This window comes from Mus musculus, chromosome 11 (genome assembly GCF_000001635.26).
Source record: "Mus musculus strain C57BL/6J chromosome 11, GRCm38.p6 C57BL/6J".
Lineage (NCBI taxonomy): Eukaryota > Metazoa > Chordata > Mammalia > Rodentia > Muridae > Mus > Mus musculus.
This window is the reverse complement of record NC_000077.6, coordinates 45273493-45296480: the sequence shown is the minus strand read 5'-3', so window position 1 is coordinate 45296480 and position 22988 is coordinate 45273493. Positions and strand designations below refer to the sequence as shown.

General features: G+C 41.4%; 1 pseudogene; it reads left to right on the top strand.

Annotated features, from left to right (window-relative positions):
* Positions 15526-15909, top strand: Gm12161 (predicted gene 12161; annotated as a pseudogene).

The following is a 22988-nucleotide window of genomic DNA, read 5'->3' as shown; positions in this document are numbered from 1 at the left end:
CACCCTTGGACCAGTTGCTTAATCTTAATCCAACTGCAACACCCATAGACCTGTTAAGAACAAGTCAATATCCTTTGTCCAACTAGATATACTACTTACTACCCACTAGTCACAAACTTCAGTGAATAGAGGGATCCTGTGAGTGTCTTAAAAATACTGGAGCCTGACTCCAGTTATCCTGATTCATGGCTTTTAAGGTATAGCCCAGGGATTTGCCTTTGTACCAAATCTCCTAAAGTGTTCCTGATGCAAATGAGCCATGGATATCACTTTCAAAGTTGGGGTATAAGAATGAAGGCTGGGCCCCTGAATGGCTCAGAGTGAAAGACTCTTGCTACTAAGTGAAATGACTTGAGTCTGGTTCCTGGGAACACACAGTAGAAGAAAATAGACTTTTGTAAGTGGTCCATTTACTTCCACATGTATACAAATGCATGCCCTTTAGATATATAGATAGATAGATAGATAGATAGATAGATAGATAGATAGACAGATAGAAGATAGATAGATGACAGATAGACAAATAGATAGATTAGACAGATAGATAGATAATAGATAGATAGATAGATAGATGAAAATAGATAGATAGACAGACAGACAGATTATAGATATAATAACAAAATGAATGAACACTGTGGGTTATCAGAAAAGAGAAGTCATGACATTTTGAACTTACTAGGAAAGAGCTACAAAAAAATGTGAGAAATTTCATTGCAATAGCCTAAACTAGAATTTCTGAAACTTTGCCTCAGTAGAAAAAAAACCCTTTCATTTTACAAAAAGGAAATAGAAAAGAAAATATGATGGTTTGTATTTGCTTGGCCCAGGGAGTGGCATTATTAGAAGGTATGGCTCTGTTAGTTGGAGTAGGTGTGTCACTCTGGGTGTGGGCTATAAGACCCTCACCCTAGCTGCCTGGAAGTCAGTCTTCCACTAGCAGCCTTCAGGTGGAGATGCAGATCTCTCAGCTCTGCCTGCACCATGTCTGCCTGGATGCTGCCCTGCTCCCACCTTGATGATGATGGACTGAATCTCTGAGCCTGTAAGCCAGCCCCAACTTAATGTCCTTTATAAGACTTACCTTGATCATATTGCCTGTTCACAGCAGTAAAACATGACTAAGACAGAAAAGAAGGAAAACTATTTTCTTGGATAATATCTAAAAGGCAAACTTGACATTTATGTCTCACAAGAATTCCTCAATAAGCTATGTTTTAGACCAAAATCTTACAGCCATAGGCACTGACTTCTGCCAATGGATATGAAAACATGATTTGAAATATCCACATGCTGGCTGATATTTAAAGCAGAGAATGACAGGGATACTGTGACACACAGAGTCACCATTTCTGTAACCCTCTTTCTTGCTGCCTTGAAAAACCTAACTCAGGAAACAGCCATTACTGTTCATTGTGGATATGGGCTGGCATACTTTCTAACACAGATCAGTTTTGGCTTCTGGCATGGCAGGACTTGTTCTAGAAACAGGATTGTGGAGCACATTGAATGGTGGCTTCCACTAAGAATCTCCATTAATGTGTTTGTGGCCTTCAGCCCAGAGCATCACTCATTTCCAAAGAACAATATACTATAATAGCAAGCAAGCCATGTTCCCACAGTCTCTGCCCTTCACCACTGCAACAGCAATCTTGCAGGAGTAAGGACAAACTTGGTGACTTGTAATCAGTAGAAGCAACAGTGTTGCCTATGAGATGAAAAACAGGCAGAAAGGTACACTAGAGCCCCATAGAGAGCCACATTCTCCTGGAGTGTCTGTCCCAGATGTCTGTAGGTGACAGCTTCACTGCTTCTAACCAGTCACTAGGCACACAACACATCCTTTCCTCTGCATTGTAATGTGGGCAGGAGAGGGTTTCTGCTGGGTCATCCCAGCCATAATAAAACATGAAAATAGAAATGACTCCCCTCCCCCAACATGATGGTGGGTTTATCTACTTTCTTTTTCTCAAGTTGACTATGTCATCCAAGTAGCAGTATCTCTCTTTGGTCCTTTCTTCTGGTCCCCTTCGTTGGCCTGTGTCTGCTTCTCATGGGAGGCTGAAACTGAGCACTTGTCCTTGGATGCAACAGTCTCCTTCTCGTTGGTTTTTCCCTGAGTCTTTCGTGTCTATTAAACTAGAAGACTGTCTCCTAGAAGGTCAATGATATGCTGGGATTCTGGTAAAATCCACAAAGATTTTAAAAGTGATTCTCAATAGCACTCGGATTCCATTTCTGCTCACAATAAAATATTAAGTATATTTTATGACATGTGCAGAGGGAAAACGTAGAATCTAACTGATTATAATCAAGAGCTCTGAGTCGGATGGCTAAATCCGGGGCTGATTCCCAGGTTTTAGACTTACTGTGTCCTCAAGAAAATTGCCTTACCTCTCTGAGATCCCTGAAAATTAAGACAAAAGTTTAAAATCTACAATCGCTTAGGACAAAAAGCAACAAGTACAGCAATATAGTGATTGACACAACTATTCAACACATAGTCAAGGTTATTATACAGAGATGAAAATCATGTAGTTCTACCTCCAGGGTATCAGCACTCTGAGAGTGGGGACTCTAAAGTTTTCTGTGAAGTCCTGATAAGAGTTAATGTTTCCTGGGCCTTCCAACCTTTTTCCTTACAACTTAATTCTCCTGCTGTGTGGTGGAAGCCGCCATAATCACATACATGTGGCAATGGGCTTGACTGGGTTCTTAAGATCTTGATTGATTTTTTTCAGGGAAATAAAATCTAATTCTAATCCTCTTGTTTCAGCCTCCTGAGAGGAGGGATTAAAATAGTCTGCTACAGGTGTGGCTCCGTTCAAGTAAAACTTTTTATTTACACAGCACAGACATGAGCCAGGTTTGCTCTTACCCTTCATCTTTAGTTTCCCAAGAAATCCTGGGAGTTCATGTTGGCATTAGAAACGACTTTACAGTCAGCCTCCAAATCCACAAATGATGTCATCCTGAGGCGACAACATACTCCCAGAGTATGCCTCACTTGTGCCCATCATTCATGACTTGGCATCCATGTCACACACAGCCCAAATAAAAGACTGAGACCCGACCCGTCACCCCCTTTCCCTTCTCTTTCTTCTCTTCCTTGTCCCCACCTCCAATCCAGTAAAAACCTTGTGGGGCTATGCTGGCCTGGCATGATCTGTCCAGAAATGAGCCTCCTTGTAACTAACAGCACCTGTACTTGTGCTGCGGTCTTCCCTGAAATGGAAGTATCGTGGCACACTAAGTAGTTTTAAAGCCTAGTTAGAATTCTCTCTGAATACCATCTTTTACTTTGTAGAAGGCACAGGTTGTTAACAGTGTTACTACCTTTGCTGTTAAATTTTGCTACTTTGTTAGCAGTGGTTTCTGTTAAAAAATAAATTCTTCCTTCTTCTTCAGCCCCTTCTTAGAATTGGAAACAATCACCCATGGAAGGAGTTACAGAGACAAAGTTTGGAGCTGAGACAAAAGGATGGACCATCTAGAGACTGCCATATCCAGGGATCCATCCCATAATTAGCCTCCAAACAATGACACCATTGCATACACTAGCAAGCGTTTGCTGAAAGGACGGTGATATAGCTGTCCCTTGTGAGACTAGGCCGGGGCCTAGCAAACACAGAAGTGGATGCTCACAGTCAGCTATTGGATGGATCACAGGGCCCCCAATGGAGGAGCTAGAGAAAGTACCCAAGGAGCTAAAGGGATCTGCAACCCTATAGGTGCAACAACATTATGAACTAACCAGTACCTCAGAGCTCTTGACTCTAGCTGCATATGTATCAAAAGATGGCCTAGTCAGCCATCAGTGGAAAGAGAGGCCCTTTGGACTTGCAAACTTTATATGCCCCAGTACAGGGGAATGCCACAGCCAAAAAGTGGGAGTCAGTGGGTAGGGGAGTGGGGGGGGAGGGTATGGGGGACTTTGGGATAGCATTGGAAATGTAATTGAGGAAAATACGTAATAAAAGTAAATAAATAAATAAATAAATAAATAAATTCTTGTCACCAAAGATGGCATTCATAGATGGGAGTGACTTGACAGCTGCCTCATCCAGGATGTGCTCCCTGTCAATAGTCCTCCTTGGCTGATCTAGGATGTGCTCCCTGTCAATAGTCCTCCTTGGCTGATCTAGGATGTGCTCCCTGTCAATAGTCCTCCTTGGCTGCTGAGTCCCAACAATCTTTTTTTTAATTACCTCTGGTTCTTTCTTGCAGTTGTGTTTTGAGAAGCTTCATCTAGACTGACTAAACTGTTGGATAGTCATGGTCATGCAAAGAAGACTTGAAGAGTTGTAGTCAGTCTATGAGAATTTTGAAAGATAATTGGTCCTAGGTCAAAGCAAGCACTGCCGGGATTTGCATGTCATGAACTTCTGACCCTGAGTTCTTCATCCATAGCTGATAGAATCAAGTCAATACCAAGCTGGTTTCATCAGAAATCAGACTCTTCATATTTCAAATAAATATTGGTTGAAATTATTAAAAATTGCCTCAATCTGCCCTAAATAACAACTGGCTATGTTAGCTTACACATTGGAAAAGCTCAGAGTGAGAATTTTTTTTTTCGAAGGGAAAATAAATTTGGCAACTCAGACCAAATTTCTGGGGTCCTTATTTTTCTCTTCTTTCATAATTGACCTTTGGTTGTGCTATTTAATAGCAACACTGTACCTTTTAATATTCAAATGATCACTACCAGGAGTTTCCAGGTTTCCCAGCTATTTCCCTTGTCAAGTGGTACAAAGATAAGAATAAGTATTTTGGGCCCAATGTTCTCAGACAGATGCAGAAAGTTGTTGTTAGACTAGTTAAGACTATTTGGTTATATTAAATTAATCCGGATGACCACACAGAGGATGTTTCTGGTTAAATTAAATTTGATCACATCTTCTATCATGATGTTGGAGGTCCTGATGATCTTGGTTCCCTGAGGGTTGCAGAACTCTTGGAATGGCAAACTAGAACTAGATGTGCATGGAGACAGCCAATGGAGATATATAAAGGTCTTCTCCGTTCTCTGCCACACAACATATCCAGGTTATATTGGCACATAGAAATAGTGTCACAGCCTACCCCTGTCCCCAATTGGAACCAAAGAATGTGATGCTTCAGTTCCTTGGCAGCTTTATAGGAAACTAGACTACACATGTCACAGCTTACCTCTAGACATGTTGGCTCCGCCCTAATTTGTTGTTTCACAAATGAAACCCTGTTACAAGCTCTACCTGTAGATACTGTCGTCCTCTCTCAAGTCAGCTTCTTGGTAATTCCTACTCTTGCCTTTGACTTAAACTGGGATCTCCTAAATTCTGGATGTGGGGATTTCCATCTTCAAACATTCTGCTTCAGTGTTGATTTGCCTAAAGCCTGAAGTGGGTATCATCCACATCCCCAGATCTACTCTACTTCCTGAGCTGACTTCAGTCTAAGTTCATGAATGGATGGATGGGTGGATATTTGTCTATTTTGCACATTCTAGTTAAATTAAATACAGACTATTCGAATTGAATTGGACTGCAAGAATAAACAACTTTTTGATAGTATTTATTTTAAAGCTATAATACTCAACATCTTTAAGTGAATACTCCTATAAGAATTTTAAATCCCTGTGTCACAAGCCAAGGTATATGATAAAATATTCCAGATGTAATAGTGTGCATGCTCTACAGGGGTCTATAATTCTGCTTAGGTATATTTTAAGAAAAAAATTGGGGTACATTGAATTAAACAGCAAATTGTTCTGCTGCAGGACTTCTGGACTTTACTGAAGATATTATAATTCTATTTTAATTACTTCGTTGAGAACTTCATATAATGTATTTTGATCATATTCATTTTTCTCTTTTTAGCTTGATTGTGGGTCTTTGTTAATCACCATCTACTGTAAAAACAAGCTTATTTGATGAGACACATTAATCTGTGGGAATGATTATAAGTCATTAGAAGTGCTTCAATAATTTGTTGATTCGGCAGAAAAATAGTAATAGGTTCTTTTCTCAGGCCTTTGATCTGTCTAGCCATAGGATCTTGGGCTGATAATGGTTATGGGCACGTGCTCATCTTGTAGAAAGTTGTTGGTTGTTCCCATGATCTTCATGCCACTCGAGCATCTGTAGGCTTTTTTTTTTTTTTTTTTTTTTTGGCCAGGCAGGTCATTATTAAGCTTACTATAGGGTTCACAGATGGAAAAGATCGATTACTTCTTGTTCTATTATGACTCAGTATATGGTGTCTTCAGCTATCATGTTCCAGAGGGAAATCAAGAGCACGTTCAAACATTACAGACTTCTGAGCTTTTAACATGCTGACTTGCACAGAGCCTCCACAAGATGGAGAACAAGTACATAGCCATTTTGGAGCCTTGTAAACCACAGAAACTCTCTTTCCCACTTCCAACTAACCAAGTCCCTCCACACACAGACAAATACAATTAATATTCTGTGAAATACAGTCTGAGAATGTTGGCATCACCTTGCCTTTTCTTGTCTACAAGTATTTTTTTCACTTGTAAAAATCAGTTCTTCTTCTCCACATTTAACAATTTACTTCTTCATTGGGGATTGGTTTTACCATCTTAGCAAACTGCCTCCCTCAGTTGATCAGAAGGTCAATGGGAGAAATGTACCATTCTATGAAGTAAATATGGAAGAAAAACAGCAATGCTTCTCTAGGTGGGTGTGAACCACCAAGCCCCCGAAGGAGTAGCAGATTCTGCTGGGGGCTCCTTGACACTTCGGGGCCGTCCTTCTTTCTGGAGGAGCCCTGACTTAGTTCAAGGGTTCTGAACCATCTCAGCTCCCAGTGTGTGCCTGACTCACCTGATGACAGTACCATCCTCTTTGCCTGTGATTAGTTCCGGAACGGGATAAGTCCTCATCCTTGGACAATCTAACATGAGGAAGTTTCTAGTGAATGTTTATGTACTCATAAGACAAGAAAAGTAATGAAAGCGGCTCCCCTTTCTCTCTGGATGTTGTCATTGTCTGACTTGAATCCTGTTCATGTCTTTTCCTTCCAGCCTCAAGATTAAATTAAAACAAACAAAAACAAATGTCAAAGCAGAGAGGTGCAAGGGGCCAGGATTATTTACGGAAACTCTGAACCCAGCGTTCCCAAAGCCTTTCCTTTCTCTCCATTCCTGATTATTTTTTAAGTCTGTCTTATTTTTCTTTTCTATTACTCGACACTGGAAACACATCTGGTCAGATTTAGAATGAGGTGAGGATATTACAGTGGGGGACACTGAGGGATGCTTCCAGTACCTTTCACATTCATCTCCTATCTGCGACAAGCCAAGACATATTCACCCACACATATCCTGATATTAATTACCTAGAAATATGTGGTGATCTGAAAGCGATGTCAGATGGAAACTGGGTTCCGTAGCCTTTGGGATCTGGCACGACGACCAGGAGAGCAGAGTAGCTGGAAAAAAGCTCAAATCCTGCAATCAGTAGGACTGGACTTGCTTCCTAGCCCTAGCTCCTCCACTTCCTGGCCGTGTGATCTCAGACAGAGCACATAACTTCTCAGAGGTTTGCTTGTAACTATAAAATGTTAACTCTGTATAAACTGTTTCTCCTACATATTTTAAAACGGAAGGTTATATACTCTTGAGCATGAAACATTTTGCCATACAGTACTGGCCACTCAAAGCCTGCGCTTTACCAATTTAATCAGGGAAAAGGTAGTCACCTGTCCAAGATGCCAGAGAAAGTATTATACTCAATAACCCTATACAACTTCCTATTCTTGAACTATGTTTCCTGTAAATATAAAAGAGAACACGTCTTATGTCTTCGGTGTCTTCTCTCACAGTTGGCTCACTGCCCAAAACACAAATGGTAGTCAGAAATCATGTAAAAACCAAAACTAAATACTGTTTTTTTTTTTAAATTTTAGTTTCTCCAAATCTTAATGCCATATTATAGAAATATCAGGGCATAGTTGTAAATTCCTTTCTGTCCCTGCCATAAAAGGATGAATGTCTGTTAACCTTGAATCTTGAGATCTTGTACCACAGATTTTGAGACAGAGGTCATTGCATACTTCCACAATGGATGCAGCAGAACATCACCTCTTTTGAGTTCTGATCAGGTACCTTGGAGCTACTGTGCTATGAGGAAGCCCCAAACCTACAGGAAGACCCTGTGTAGAGTTTCTCATCACCAGTCTTAGCTGAGGTCACCTTCAAGTCATGACAAGCCTGTGCTTTGATTCATTAATGAGGGTGCTTCTTAGTGGTTCTAGTCCTCATTTTCCCTGTTACCCAAAGCTGTTTGCATTTATCCAAGGTAATCAAAGTCCTGGACATTGGGAAACAGAGACAAGAGAGCCCCTACCATACCTTTAACCAAAAATATGTGTAAACCTGGTAAGATAGGAGTCACTTTATGCTGCTCAGCTGCAAGACACTTGGTTATACTTAAACAACTGATGGAGAACCTCCTGTTCTTAGGGTGAAGGTTGCTTTGCTGCTTAGGGCCCAGGCTTCCTCTTAAAAATAAATATTTTAATTTTGGGAAGAATTTGTTATGTTTTCTTGTCTTTCCTTATGCAGTTTTTAAAAAATATACATACAATGGAAAACTCTGTTTGTGGGTGGCACATGGTAATTTATTGAGTTCAGTTTTCTCCCTCTAAAATTTCAAGGAAAATAAGCCCTTCTTGATATTTTGGAAAATATTTAAATTTTCTGTGGTACTCTCAATTCATTGACATATCTATATATCTTATTAGAGAACTATTAATCAATTTATTTAAATTCTAAATCTACTATTCATAATAAATAGCTGGTTAAGGTCAAAATACATCAGACCCATTAACTTGATATTTTTGCCTCTCTTCACCTCAGGAATGCTCAATAATACTGGTCATTTTAGTGTCTGGGGACCCTAGAAATTCAGTTTGTGGATAAAAATATTCAACTGCTTTCTGGCTACTTTGTCTTGGAAAATGTAAAAATGCTTATTCTATTGTAAGCAACTATAAGGGGTAAACTCCAATATAAGTTTCTAATGTATGTGTATATATGTGGATATACATATATACATATATTAAATAATCATACTGTTCCATAAAATAGTTTGACAAATTAAGTAATTGAGAAAATCTGTTCCTGACTAAGGCCTCATTCTCAAAATGAAGCGGTTCGTTCATGCATTCATGCATTCATTCAATAAATATTTATCACATACTCATTATGTAACCATCATGTTGGGTAATGGGAATTCAGAAATGAGCAAACACTAAGACTCCTCTTGGAGGGAATAAAAAAGATTCAGAGAATATTTTCCCGGTGATTAAATTCCTTGAGGTGCCTCAGTCCCACTCCTGTGACAGCTGCAGAAGGTCTCGGGAATGTTTTCCTGGGATGTCTAACGGCTCTGTTGTCGCTGTTGGCAGGAGACAGGAGGACTCTTAGGTGGAGCTTTTCTTTCAGTAAATTAAACAATGATGAAAGCTGTTCATGTTTTCCACTGATATTTGTCATCTAATTCTCCATGACCTTTAAGATGCTGTGTGTGTGTGACAAGCATGTACCAGATTATACACACAAGAAGAATACAGAGAAATGCACACAGAGGAGAAAACAAATGAGACCATATACTGACCGAGGCATAATTGACCATATAATCAGAACAAGATGCATTCAGCTGGTTAAAAAAAAAAGCACATTTGTGACATTTAAGATGTTGTTGAAGCTGGACGAGCATATGGTCCACTTTCCCAGTAAAGTCACCTTGATTTTATTTGAGGGATCAGTGCTGTTACACTCAGTCTATTAGGTGAGCCTGTGAGAATACATCTAGGGGTAGGCCAGTGTCACAAGCTGTCAGTCATTCAGCATATGACAGTCTTTAAGCCATAGAGATGGGCTTTTTGGAGCCCCCGCAATTCAAACTGCTCTAAAGAGAGCCTAACTCCATGTCCTGGAATAACCTGAAGAGAGGTAGTTGGTCTTTCTAAAGACCTCTGATAACATGACACAGCTTTAGTATATCCTGCCATCTTGGTACCACCAGAGAAGATTTATCTACAGAGATGGGAACAGTCCAGAAATCATATTTGAGATAAAGACATAGTATGTACTCTGTCTTAGTCAGGTTTTATTGCTGTGAACAGATACCATAACCAAAGCAACTCTTAGAAAGACAATATTTAATCAAGGCTGGCTTACTAGTTCAGAGGTTCAGTTCAGTATTAACAAGACAGGAGCACGGCAGCATCCAGGCAGGCACGATGCAGGAGAAACTGAGAGTTCTACATCTTCATCTGAAGGCCACTAGAAGGCTGGCTTCCAGGCAGCTAGGATCAGGGTTTGAGAGTTCACATCCCCCCATAGACAGACTTCCTCCAATAAGGCCACACCTACTCCAACAAGGCCACACCTCTAAATAGTGCCACTTTCTGGGCCCACCATACCATCACATACTTTACAATATTTAAGTCATTTTTTCAGACTAAAAGAAAAAAATTCTCCTTAGAAAACATGATCCCTTTATTGGCTTCTACTTTTCTAGATGGTTATATAGTGACCTGTGTATGCATAGTGCTTAAATACCCACTTTGCTTTAATAAGCTGCCTTTCAGACATGTAGAGAAAGATTGAGAGGTTAAAGCAGGATGTGGGAGATAATTTATGTTTAAATCAACCTCCTGGTTTATAGACTGTGTTCAAAGGGGCCTATAAATATTTCTTCTTGGCATCTTCAGTTATCCTAATGGGTTAAGTGCCCAGGGAGTTCTCCATGTTCATTTAAGTTCATCTACCTGAGCAGGCATCGGCCTCTCTGGCATTTTCCTCCTTCTCTTCTCGTGTTCTAATCACTTTTCTAAGTCAGCCTCCCTGATGTTCATGGTGATATAGGAATAGGTGTTGGTATACATGTATACGTATACATATGTGTATATAATGTATGTGTGTATGTACATATACACTTCCCTCTGTATCCTTCTCTGTCTCTCTCTCTCTCTACACACACACACACACACACACACACACACACACACACATATGATTTTATTTTCCACTAGAATTCTGCTTCCTGTGAACCCTGGTGAGAACGTAGTAATTCCACCCATCATTTTCCATCCTTTGTGCCCGAGTCCTAGACAACTATAACTAGAGCACTCTTATGTACAATCTTGCCTAATAGTCATCTCCAAGATGTGAAATCTGAGTCACAGAAGTAAAACCAAAAGGGCGGGTCTCTTTACTCTGTACCAAGCCAAACATGTATGCATGTTTGCGGTCTTTATGTGTAGCTTGGCTTTCTTCTACAGTTTGAACTTCACATGAATTTTTTTTTTTTTATGAAAAACGATAAAAGACTAAGCTGAGTGATATTGTGGTACCTTGCAGGTGTCTTTGGTTAGTTCTTTTGCAAATGAGGCAGCAGGCATCTGTACTAATTATAGCTTGTAACTTGCTGAACACATAATACCTACCAGCTGCTAAGCCCTACATGGATCATTTCAGAACGGCCATCATCTTTAGGGAAGAAACTCTGATGCTGCCTCGGGATGGAAAAGGTGAGTTAAATAACTTTTTCCAACCACTCATTCTTAGGATGTGGCTGGGAATTCAAGTTTAGAGGACTCTAGTAGCTTGCCTGTCCTCTTCTCCATGCTCTTCCTCCAAAGGGACATGTCACTCACCCCAGTCAGCAAACCTGTAAACGTGGGACATTTGTCATGAAACGGGAGTGACTGGCAGAATACACCATGGTGTCAAAATTTTTCTTATTGCCAAGACAGTGCATATTCTGAAATTCAGACTTAAGAAGTTTAGCACCCTGAAACATGTCAGATATGATTAAACCTGAGTGTATTGGGGTGAAAGCAACACCTGAAATGCTCCTAGTGATGTTCGAGACCGTGATGAGAAAGAGGAAGAGGAGGATGGTGGTGATGATGACAACGATGTGATGACAATGACAGGGGTGACCATGATGATGATCATCATGATGGCGACGCCTGGTAATGACAAACAGTTACGTTCCTGGAGAGTCAGCAGTATGCCAGACACTTTTCATGGCTCTGTGTATAACATCTTTGTTGCTCCCACAATGGTGATAAGTTATAGGGCCTATTATTTTCCCCTCTACTCTTGTGAATAAATTGAGACAGAGACAGGTTAAAGAAATTCCCATGTGGAATTGGGAGTCAAATTTAGGTATCCAAGCTTCATGAGCCCATAAATAATAGAAAAATAACTAAATATACAAAAGTGGATGCTCACAGCCATCCATTGGACAGAGCACAGGGTCCCCAATGAAGGTGCTAGAGAAAGTACCCAAGGAGCTGAAGGGGTTGCAGTCCCATAGGAGGAACAACAATATGAACTAACTAGTATCCCCACAGCTCCCATGGACTAAACCACCAACCAAAGAAAACACATGGTGGGACTCATGGCTCTAGCTGCATATGTAGCAGAGGATGGCTACATAGTCAGTCATCAATGGGAGGAGAGGCCCTTGGTCCTGTGAGGGTTCTATGCCCCAGTATAGGAGAATGCCAGGGCTGGGAAGCTGGAGTGGGTGGGTTGGTGAGCAGGGGGAGGGGGAGAGGGGATGAGGATTTTTGGAGGGGGAACCAGGAAAGGGGATAACATTTAAAGTATAAAAGAAGAAAATATCACATGAAAAAAATGAGATTCAGGGAATTCCAAAATTAGAGTAAGCAAATCTCCAGCTCACATTCATATTCAGAAAGCCTGTGCTATGTAGTGATATTTTAAATTAGTGTTGATTAGTAATAATAATAATAATAATAAATAGTATGTTCTGATAATCTACTTTATTTTTTGGGTAATCTGATCTCTTTTGAGCATTATTTCATGGAACCCTATAGTCAGTCTTTGAGCTGGGTATTAGTGTTAAATCCACTTGCAAAAGAGGTTGCGGATTTTTCCTACGTTGACTGTCCAAGTGGTATCAAAGGCAATGCTCAGACATATATACTCTGCTACTCCCACGGAGTATCTGATCCCCTCCTCTTCTGCTCTGTAAGCACTAGAAGACTCTATGAGTCGTTACGATATAGACACCGAAGAGCTTAATTATTCTCTCATTAGTCTCTTCATAGAAGTAACCTTAACTTTTTTATGACTGAGAGCTCTTCTGGAATGTTAAGCCTGTCATTGTCAGGCTTTTCTCTATCACCAGAGCACAGTGACACAGACTTTAGCGTGGCCCACACAGGTGAGGACAAATCGGGTCATGGTCATCTCCTTCAGGATAGAAGTAAACTCTATATTGTACTTTGATCAGGAATTACTCATATGAGAACCACTGACAGTTACCCAAGGGCATCTTTTCAGCGACAGAGCTGTGATTCCTTAATAAAGGGTAAGCTAAGAGCAAAATGTAAAATCATGTCCTACAAAGATCATTTCAATGAATTTCTACCCACTAATTTTTTTCTCTTTCTCTTCCTAAGAAAGCAACTTCCCTGGCTAATTTCCTGTCTGTGGTTTTGAGTTGGTTAGAGAATGTGGCCTAAGCATATACCCTGCCGTGGGCTCACCCCCAGTACCTTCTGCATACATCATTTGAGAGTGAATAATAGTGAATCATGTATTATTCTGTTTAAGTGTCTCTTACATTACAGATTTTATCGTTATTTAGATGTTTGTGTCTTCATGTCCTGTATCTTAAGTTCCTTGTGGGACAAGGGCTGCCTGCCACTTACTTCTTTGCCACCTCTATAAGGCTTTTGAGTAAACTGACAACACACTGTGAACTCTCAGGTCTTTCCTGAGTCCTTCTCTTTCCATAATATGGTGACTTCACCGTGTTCACATACGTTTTAAGGCTTGGGAATAGGTACTCAAGAGGACATAATTAGACGTGATGATGGATAAGAAAGTGACCACTTTGCTTGTACACTACCTCTACTGTTTATTAACCAGTTCTTGTCATTCAACAAATCTTTGTATAGATTAATTCCCTCAAATAGTTCAATGCTAGTAATTATGCCTATATTATAAAATTGGGAGAATGAGTACATTAGCATGTGTTAATTGCCTAGAAGCAATTTGGACATATTGTAATTGCTATTACTATCATGACCACCTTTCAGCCAATGGCCATCAGGAGGGTGTCTATGGTTGAGCAACAATATTACTGACAATGAAGGAGAGCATACAGAAACCAGAAGCTATAGGGCATCTCGATCATAGAAAGTGCTGCAGTAACTAGAATTATGTTGGTTTGAGAAAGTGTTTAAGAAAACAAAATTTTCCTCTGGATTAGATGCCATCAGAAAGAATTGAAAATGCTCCTGAGTGGTTTCCAGGTGAAATCCCATCTCAAAGATGAGACCATAAGGAAATTGAATATCTGAATCTGTGAAGAAGCAGGGGACCTGAGGCCAATGCTGGGATTCCATTGATAAAGTCACCCACACAGAGGAAGTCTGGCCATTTTTGTCTATATTCAGGTATTATTAGACTAGTCATTTTTTTACTTAATCTGCTCTGGTCCCAGATTGGCTTCTACTAATGCTGCTATCATATGATATAGTATATCAATACCTAGTTTATAGTGCTAGACCAGCTCATAGCCATTTCTTTTCCACAATAATTAGAGAGTAGAAAGAAGACCCACAATTGGGAGTATCTTTATGTCCAGAGATTCTGCCAAACTGGTTACCTGTGTTGGCTGATATCATTCTTATAATCACCTTAAAGTGAGCTTCACTATTAACTATCCATGAATAAGGAAACTCATGGCCAGAGAAGTTGAGTAAATCCATCTAAATTAGAACTGGAAAGCAACAGAGTCCTATGACAGCCCAAGATGGCTAAACACTTAAATCTATTGTGGTCAAAATTAGAGAACAACTGCTCTTACATGTCTTCTGATGGGCCTGGGGGCCTTTTATTTCTTCACATTCCTTTGCTCTAAAAGGTTTTAATCTAGTGTGATTTCTCAGACTAATATACACAACAACCATATAAAGCAAATTATAGTTCATCTATGTCATCAGTGTATAGAGGAAGGAGAGATGTGTTCATTCACTCAATTTGCATTTGCTGGAAGTCCACTCCATATGCCAGGATTTGGCATTTGCCAAATGCTAGGTCTAGAGATAGACATGAAATAAATTTCACCATTACTTTTCTACATGTCATGTCAAGTACATGGTCACTGTCTTCAGACACACTAGAAGACGGCATTGGATGCTCATTACAGATGGTTGTGAGCTACCATGTGGTTGCTGGGAATTGAACTCAGCAGCTCTGGAAGAGCAGTCAGTGCTCTTAACCGCTAAGCCATTTCTCCAGTAACCACATTTATGAAGTAGATGGTAAAAAGGCTGGGCTTTGCAGGTAGTTGGACCTAACTTAGTGACAGGGAATGTCCTTTGGCAGAGTCACATTTCAGCTGAGACTTAACAGCCAGGAAGAACCACAAACATATAAAGGCATTCTTATTCAAACAGACTGAATAACATGTGCTAGGTATCCAGGATCGAAAACAACAAAGTCTTGCAAAGTTAAGAAGACCTAAGCTGCCATGCAGAGGAACCCAGAGAAGACTGAGGACGGCGAAGGAAGAGCTATGATAACACCTGCTCTGCGGGAAGCCCTGACTAAACAAGGGTACCAGCTGATTGGCAGCCACTCTGGTGTGAAGCTTTGCAGGTGGACAAAGTCGATGCTGCGGGGGAGAGGAGGTTGCTACAAACACACATTCTACGGCATTGAGAGCCACCGCTGCATGGAAGCCACCCCAAGCTTGGCGTGTGCGAATAAATGTGTCTTCTGCTGGCGGCACCATACCAATCCTGTGGGCACTGAGTGGCGGTGGAAGATGGACCAGCCAGAATTGATCTTGAAGGAAGCCATTGAGAACCATCAGAACATGATTAAACTCTGGTAGCTTACCAGGCAGATCATTTAGGAATTTAGATAACCAAATAATCGCTCTTCCTACCTCTCAATCCAGTGGGAAGCCAGTGAAGACTTTTAATTGATTTGGATGAATTAATGCCAAGGTAGACAGACCCTCAAGAGGATCTTCTCAAGAGAGACATTTGAATTGGGCTGTAGGTAGTGAATTCCGACAAAGGCAGAAGTGATATGTATATTTGAGAGAGGGTATGGATATCAGTGCATATGAACAAAGGTGATGGGTATTATATCTGCAGACTGGTGAGTACTCCTGGAGAGGAGAGCACATACTGACTATTAAGCATGTCCTGCAGCGGGCAGGCAAACCTGGAGCCAAACCAGCTTGTTGAGTTTATTGGCCAAGTTTTATAGACAATGGGGAGTCACAATGTCGTAGGGCATAGGGTTGAAAGGTGGAACAAGAGACCCAATGTCTGTTTCCTGTTGATGTTTTTATTTCCTTGCGTTGGTTTGCAAGAATTCATTGGCTTTTCTGAGACTAAATCTGGTGGTAATCAGAGGACTGATTAGGGTGTGTATAAAGTCACACCAAACAAATGCAACCTTTAGGTTGATGACATTGGAGAGGTTCCTTTGGCCATATGCTTACCATCTTGTGCTGTGGTTAATGTGATAAACTGGGTAGCTCTGCTCAAGAAGCCACAGATGTCTAGGTTTTGACTGGCACTAGAAAGAGCAGATCAATATTCTAGACAAACATGTGGCTTTTCTATTTATACAATAAGGTATTTTGAAAAATGGTCTTTTCATAACATCTCCAGTTTTTGCCACATTTAGAAGTTCAAATAAACATATAAATGTATTACCCTTGAATGGGGCTTTGTTTTCTATTTGGGCAAAGTGTCAATATGGCTGTGAGCCTGGTGTCTGTGCTGATAAGGGGGTCACTTGAAACAGAAGAGGGAAGAGATGTCTAGAGAGTTGTGTGTTGACCACAAGCTGATTCCTGGGGTTAATTTTAATGGTGAGAAGCACACGCAGTCTAGTGTAGAGACAATAGGAGGATCACTACATAAGCTTCATACATATTTTGGTCTGTAACATCTCAGTGATTTGCATACAGTGACCACATATCTACATCCTTCAGGAAATCATTTCTTCTTTCATAAGTCTTTGGGATTCCTGAGAGCTGGCTTTTCCACCAGCACCAGCTGAGTTTTGTGACCCAGGTCCATCATCAATCATCAGATTCTTCTTAGCCTGGGTTGCTGGCTCAGGATAGTTAATATAAGCCACTGAGAAACATTAAGGCGTTCACTGGCAATCGCAAAAGAGGTCATGCTTTTGCTATTGAAAATAAGCGTAGCAGAAAGTAGTGTCAGATTTTCTAGTTTCCACATGACTGTTAGAAGGGAGTCTGCCAGAAGTCCCTGAAGAATCTCTACTAAAGTGCTAGAGGTTGGCAAGGGAACATGAGACGTATGCACTTGAGCCCTGGATCAAGCAGTACCTGAAGATAGTTATACCCCACATTATTCACTAGTATGAAATGATAAACTTTATTTCTTGCTTATGCTTGCCTGTGTGTGTTGTTTTTTCCTATCCCTGTAACTACATGATACAGAAGGGCAAAAGGGATCCTAGAATTTAATAATAGAGTCTGCTTGGCTTCTGAAAACAGAAAACAGACCCACATAGAACCTTTTCCTGACTCAGCCCACTGTGTGCCTTCTCCTTCTTCTCTCTCTGCAGATTGACTTCTCTTCCCCAGCATTTGGCTCCAGCCTGCCAGAACAGCCTCCAATACTAGAGAAGTTTACCCAAAATATCCTTGGCCCCCAGTTTCCAGTCACCTAAAGAGAGAAACCCTGAGTGGCCTAAATTGGGCTGAATGGTTTAAGAATAGGTTCTCTTCTTCAAGCTTTGCAGGGGACTTAAGGTATGCATTGTTCCACTTACAAATGGATTTTTAAAATCTTCACCTAAATGCCAACCCCCCATTTTCAGAGGATTAGGGACAGGCTGTGGTCGGTACAACTAATCAACAGTGGCACACATGACAGACCTCCCATCAGTGAAGTGTATCTGGCTTTGAGAAGAGCTTCCAGTCTTCCAGATCAAGGCTATAAAGCAGAAAGGTCTGATTCAGTTTCCTGGGAGCTTGAGGGGTTTCTTGGAGGCAAGAGAAATTAGTGCCACATATGGGGCAGTTCTGGGAAGATGTTGGTGGGTAGATTTTTATGGCTACAGATTTGCTAGTTTTAGATGATCCTTACCTCCCATCAGAAAAGGTCTAAGCTTCATGGTGTTCTAACTAAAATTGGAGCTTCTGGAGTCATAAAGACTTATGCAATCATCTTCTTGTTTGTACTTGAGCTGAACTGTCTCTGACCACTTGCATTTCTGGACATGTAAAAAACAATCAGTCCCTAGCATTGCTTTATTATTGGGGTAACATTGGAGGGTCTAAAGATTGGCTGGAGGAGCTCACTTGGAGATCTTGGCCAGGGATGTGGAAGTGTGTGTGTGTGTGTGTGTGTGTGTGTGTGTGTGTGTGTGTGTGTGGTGTTGGGGTTTGGGTGCATAAGATGGCTGCAAGTAGCAGTGACAGAGAGAGATACTCTAACCTATCATTGTGCAAAGGTCCTGATCTGGGTGTGGCTAACACTCTGGACTACAGAGGGCCTACTAGAAGAGGGGAGGTGTTCAGTCTTTTCTCGCTTCCTGCCTCTTCTCTGAGCCCTTGAATGTTCAGGCTTTATCACTACCAGAAGATTTCAGAATAACAGTTTATGGGAATGGATCTCAGCCCTGGCTGCACATTGAAATCACTTGAGGAGCTTTGAAAACTAGACCAGTGTCTCCAGATCCCCAGACTAATTGAGTCCAAATCTCCAGAGCAGCATCTCAGGCTCTGATATGCTAGAAAGTTCCACAGTTGACTCTAATGCTCAGCTAGGCTCAGCTCCTCTGATATATAGATCTATCTTCAAGGAGTAGACTTCCCCAGTTGGCTACTTTCTTATCTTGGAGGCTGCTTGGAGAACGTTCAGTCTGTGTCCAGGTATCCTGGTTCATTTCATTTTCCTAACCCAAGATATTTGAAAGCCAGTCTCCCTGATAAGACTCTCAAATTGGCAAGTTACTCCCTTTTGTGCTAGCACTGTTAAGGTTCCTAGGTTAGATTCCTTTGATCTAATTTGCATAAGCTTAAGCATGGAGAAAGTTAGAGCTCTGATTGAAATAAGTATGGCATTGCAGAAGGGCAGAGTGGGAAGTGCCTGGGAAAGGGGCATCATAGGCTATATACACTACCCAAAAGATGTTCAATATAGTTCTTTCTTCTCTCCAAAAGAACCATTTTGGTTATGCCGTATTCTCTGTTATTCCTGGCAATCAAACACTGTCTAAACCATTTCTCCGCATGATGATGTTCTGTGTAAAGAGAACATTGTGTAGGGAGAGAAAGGCATGTCAGGTATGGAAGAATGCAACATCAGAAGAACTTGGGGAGAAAAGGCCCTTACTGAAGTTAAAAAAAAAAAGGTGGGGGAAGATGCTCCATTCTTACTCCAAGGAGGACCATAAATTCCAGGGCCTGGGGAAGAGACTCTGATTATCTTTGAACAGCTGGAATACAGAGTTAGTATGTTCTAGTTGAGCAACGTGGTGTGCCCCCAAGAACAATTAAATGTTTAACACCAGATAATGGCTACCTTGCTAGGGGCTTAGTGCTCTGTGCTTCAGTAGCTTACCTTACCAGAGAAGAGACAGAGACTCTGGGAAGAGGAGAGGTGGAGCGCACATATCTCGGGTAGTTAGGGGTGGGGCCAGTGCTAGCCCAAACTTTGCGGTCCATTATGTTCTTTACTTAGGATCTTCCCAGGTCTTCCCAGAGAACCTGTTCTCTCCTGTGTTTCCAGGACTGTGGGCGTCCATGGGCTATTCTAAGTAAGGTTGTAAGCTAAGTGTTGAATCTGTGATTGCATCTTGTTTTGGAAGAAGACCATCCTGCAATTCAACTACTCCCACCAGACTACTCTGACAAGTGGCTGTTTAGCATATATCCTAGGATGCTTTTCCTTTGTGTTTTCTTGTACACTTTTTCAACGGTAAACTATATTATTTCAGATTGGTGAGATAGTTCCATATGGACTAGTGAACATATAGACCATGTATTGAAGAAACGACCTTTTATTATTTAAACATTTACTCCATAAACTCTGTCATAAGACTAAATTTCTAAGAGAGGCCCATTGGACACACAAACTTTATATGCCCCAGTACAGGGGAACACCAGGGCCAAAAAGGGGGAGTGGGTGGGTAGGGGAGTGGGGGTGGGTGGTATGGGGGACCTTTGGGATAGCATTGGAAATGTAAATGAGCTAAATACCTAATAAAAAATGGAAAAAAAAGGACTAAATTTCTAATGAGAATTGCTCAAGGGATCTACTTGAGGGAACACATGTTCAACAAATATTTTTGAGTGCCTGCTGTATGCTACTGTGATAATGATGGACATCCCAATGATGAAAACAGTTGGTTCCCCCTCTTGAGAACTTTACAGTAGACTGGGAGTAGAATAATTAGTCAATTAGGAAAATCGTGTTTGTAAGACAGCCGAGCATCTAAGATGCCTGCTACAATGAATCTTTCCCACACAGCTTATGCCTAGTCTAAATACCAGCCTCAGACTGCACTTTATGCTCCTCATCTTCTCTGAAATGTTTTCATTATAGAAACTATAAAATACCAGCCCTGCTCCAGTTATGGGACCATGGATTCTGACTCACTTAAGCAAGATTCCGTGAGGTGGTACTCCCTGCCCCTGCACAAGGCCACCACCCCACATTAGACACATGGCCATTTTAGTACCTAAGTTTTGAATCCACTTGTGTTTGCTGGTCTGATAAGGACAGTTTATATCACTGTCCAAACTAGCATGACAGACTTGAGGGTGTGTCTTTCTATCTCTAAATTACCCCTAACCCTAAAGTTCTTGCCTGTCCCTAGAGGCTTAAGGAAGGGACTTCTGTTATCTGCTTTCCTGATATGCTGAACTAATGGTACAAGGCTCTCTTGGCTATCCAGCCTGGAAGAAACAGAACACCAATTTAAATCATGAAAAAAAAATCCCTCAGTGAATCTATCATCATTAATCTTACTGTCAGTTTTAATTTTGGGGACATTACCTCACTCAACACCAGTTGAAAAGAGCTGCCAAAACCTATGATGTCATCATCACTGGCCGTGTCTGACCCTGCCTGCTGATTCTCAGAGCTCAAGCGAGTTAATAAATCCCCTGGCGCTTGGACACACAGTGGAGTTTTATTACAATGAAGGTATAACCCATGATGTTGTTCCAATTAAATGGCCTGAGAAAATACTTTCTTGTGTTTAGCAAAACTGTAAAACATAATTATCCTCCTGCAGTTGATTTTCATCATTGGCCAGAGTCTATGCCACTTCTTTCATACATGCGTGGACACACACACACACACACACACACACACACACACACACACACACAAACACAGAGGCTCAGAGAGGAGTAGAAGGAAATTCATTGAGGTTGCTGCATATTCAACATGAGCAGCTTTTCTAGATTACCAGCTAGAGACCTAGTGGGTGGCTGCCAACCTGCATGGCATCCAGGCACTGCTGTGTGAGAGGCAGGTGAGGGCACTGTGGGGCTTGGCACAGAGCAGAAGCTGGACTGTAAGAAAGGGTGGGGGGGTGGAGCTTTGGATGAACCTGGAGACCGACAGCTGTTCTCTCAAGACTCTGGGCTGCATCGCTCCTCAAATATTTATGAATAATTTCCTTCGGCGTGTTTCTGACTGCTCAGGATATTAGTTTTTGCTGCTTTCCTTACTCATGGTCCATCTGAGGTCTTCTGGCCTGACCCTCTTGTGAAGTCATGCTGCCGGCCAGGCGCCACCGTGTCAGGCCACTGCCATGGCGTCAGTATTCCAGGCCACAACATAGGCTTTGCCACTGCAGCTGGAGGAGGGCTGGGCAGGGTGGAAAGGAAGCTCCTTCCAGCCCACTTTCCTCATATATAACACATAGAGCCTAAGGGAGAGAGCATTGGGTCCATGCCTAAGAAGATGAATGTTTTCAAACACCACACGGGGGTGATTGTGTCCTGTGGTAGCCGCTGTCTAGAGGGGATTATTATGCGTGTGTGACACAGATAGACACATTTTAAATTTTTCAAGCATCAATATTATGGCCAGAGTCTTCACGAGTCCCCTCCCTCTGACTTATTCCCAATGACTCCTCCTGAACTCTTCTCTCCCCCACCCAGCCAGCTCCCCTAAATGGCCCTCATCAATCACACCATTGCAGTACAGTTGGCTTTGCTCAGAGCACAAATGAGGATGAGTGGAAGACCCCCAAGCTCATTTTTCATGCCCATCTCCAACAGGAACTGCTCCTGGGTCTCCAGGGGTGAGTGTGCAGTACACAAATTCACTGTCCCTTTTGCCCTCCCAGATGGAAGCCCTTTGAGAGTCTTCATTATTTTTTTAGCAGTCTGGTATAAAGTACATCCATGCCCAAGACACATCGCCTGGTGTAAGAGTCCTTGACTGCATTCTCTTAGCAGTCCCTGCTGTTTGTGGAAAATTGTCTTGGCATACTTGTTAAACCTCAATAAATATGTTTTAAATAACTGTGAGGTCTTTAACATATAATAACTGTCTGATTAAGTCTACATTACATTCTTACACATGGCACTTAATTTGAAGTGTGACCAGTGCTTGGTGAGCGCTGAGAAGACATCTTTGGGGGAGAAGAGGGTGTTTAAGGGTCTTTGATGATGTAATTAAACTACATTCTTTTAGGTTCGTGCATGGGTAATCCAAGTAGAAGAAGCTTGCAGCAGAGTGGAAATAAAACACGGAACTTGAAGTTGAAAGGCCACATTCAGTACCCAGTTGTACGTGGTGCATATACGGCCCTCATATGGTAAGGCAAGGGTGACGACTGCTGTTTGACATTTTTATATCCCTTTTGACTGCTCAGCATGAAAGTTTCAGATGAGAGCTTATTCTGTACAAGATAATGAAGACAAAATATTGGGCTATAATGCACCCACTTCCTTTATGGGTAA